At 37.8% G+C, this 2368-nt stretch overlaps 1 pseudogene; it reads right to left on the bottom strand.

Annotated features, from left to right (window-relative positions):
• The window catches only part of LOC117182911, a 905-nt pseudogene extending 489 nt beyond the window's left edge, over nt 1-416 (bottom strand).
• Nucleotides 417-2368: the final 1952 nt, after the last annotated feature.

The following is a 2368-nucleotide window of genomic DNA, read 5'->3' as shown; positions in this document are numbered from 1 at the left end:
AGAGCCTCAGAGGCGACCACTCTATTGCGTTTATTCTCAGTTGAGAGCAAACGCGGCACCCATCTTGCCGATAGCTTTTTCATGCCTAATTTTTCATGTAGAGTTGAAACGACTGCACCTATAGATATCCTTGTGGCCTCAGATAACTCACGCACTTTTAATCTTCTATCCTTCAACACCATATCGTGGATTTTATTGATGATTTCGGGAGTACTTGCTTCTACGGGCCTTCCTGAACGTGGTTCGTCACTTATTGATGTACGATCACGCTTAAATTCATTTACTCAGTTATAAACCGTTACTAAGGCAGGGGCAGATGTGCCACGAACTGAGTCCAATTCATTTTTAATCTCATATGGAGTTAAACCCTTTAAATGAAAATGTTTGATTACCGCTCCGAACTCGTTTTTTTCCATTTTTCTTAACGAACAATTTTTTTTTTCAGTTGGTTATAAAAACACGTAAACTCAGAAGATGTGGACTGTGACTGCACCATATATCTAGTCGGGAGTGGTGCTGACTGAAAACAGATGATTTGGAGCGATTCGCGCGCCATCTGTTGGTCATTCTAAGGACTTATTGAACTACCCTCGTACGTGACCAGCAACACGTAAAGTATTCTCAAACTTTCTTGCTACAAAGGATTCTAGACGCTTCTAATAGAGGTGAACAAGCGAATCCGAATCAAGAGCCAGAAATTGTTTAATTTTTCGCAAAAGCTTCTAGGATTGGCTCTATTCGCTGATCATGGGTTCTTAGCGTTCGGCCCTCTTGCGAAGGGTACAACTGTTATTATCGGAATGTGCGCACTAATTACTAATGTTACTTTGGGTACCATTTCTCCCTTCAAAGAAGTGAATAATTAGTCAAATTAAAATCTTGGGCGCTTAGGATTTGATCGTTTTGAGAAGTGCGCTATATGAGTCAACGGTGTAGGCGAAAATATGACAGGCCACGATCTGAACCGAGATTTCTATGTTGACATCGCTTTTGTAACTAAATCTATTGCAATTCGTTCTATTCACGTATCATGAGCACTTGGCGTTTGGCACTCTTGAGAACAGTACAATGTAATTATCGGAATGTACGCACTAGTTACTAATGTTACTTTGGGTACCATTCCTGCCTTTAAAAAAGTGATGAATTGGTCAAGTTGAAATCTTGGGGTCTTAGCGTTTGATTGTCTTGAGAAGCGCGCTATATGAGTCAACAGTGTAGGCGAAAATATGACAGACCACGATATGAACCGTGATTTCTATGTTGACATCGCTTTTGTAACAAAATCTGTTGTGATTCATTTTAGTCACTGATCTTGAGCGCTTAGCGCCGCATAGTGCTAAAACTGTCCATTTTTTGGATTTTTTTAAAGGATATTTCATCTGACACTTATAACTTTAAAAATTACAAAGTTTCAGCTAAATCCACCGAAAGCCATTTTTCCATACATTTAGTGCGGGGTTCTTTGAATTTCGGGCGGATGTCACGAAATTTTGATATCCCAACTAGCCGGGCTGCTACGAGGTTACAAACGAAAATCTTGAATGTAAAAGCAGTAAAAATCACGTACAAACGTATGCAAAAGGGAAATTTGAGAAATTTGAATTTCGGGGGGATGGCCCGAAATTTTGATTTCCCCCTAGCCGGGCAGTCACGAGGGTACAAAAGAAAATATTGAATGTACATACAGTACAGACGAAGAAGAAAATTTAAAAAATGTGAACTTCGGTGGGCTGACTTCATGGGGGTCAGAAATTTTACTCTTCCTTAAAAAAAAATAGTTACCAAATCATACAATTTTTTCCTGAGGTAGAGCATTCCTATAGCATAACACTTTTCTCTCAATTTAACTTACAAGGAAGGTACCCGAGGTGTACCTCATCGATTTTCTTGAAATTGTGATATGTTGTAGAACATAAAAAAATATTCGACACGTATTTTTTTATACGTGCCCATTAGCCCATTTAAGGGGTGAAAACCACCCTTGAAGTTCACCCCTAAAAACACATTTTTTTTAATTTCTCGAATACAATTCGTAATTCTTTACTGAAACAAAGTGGGTAACACTTCTTACTGAAAAGCAGATATTTATGCATTATTTTTAGTCATCAGACTCGCAACCCCGTTTTTTATTAATGAAAAACTATATTTGATGGCCATTTTTTTCACTATGCACGTTCCAAAATCTGTTGAATCTTGACAAAATTAACTGTTTTATGCACAATAATCAAAAATAAAGTTGACCTTTTCCGGCATTTTCAAATAAAAACCCTTGAGGGGGTGAGCTACCCCTAACATTTATACTGTTATATTTCGTTATTCCATTACTATATCATGGTGTAAAACTCTTGGATACTATTAAAATTGTTAA

The sequence above is a fragment of the Belonocnema kinseyi genome, chromosome 2, assembly GCF_010883055.1.
Source record: "Belonocnema kinseyi isolate 2016_QV_RU_SX_M_011 chromosome 2, B_treatae_v1, whole genome shotgun sequence".
NCBI classification, from domain to species: Eukaryota; Metazoa; Arthropoda; class Insecta; order Hymenoptera; family Cynipidae; genus Belonocnema; species Belonocnema kinseyi.
This window is presented reverse-complemented; position numbering and strand designations above follow the sequence as displayed.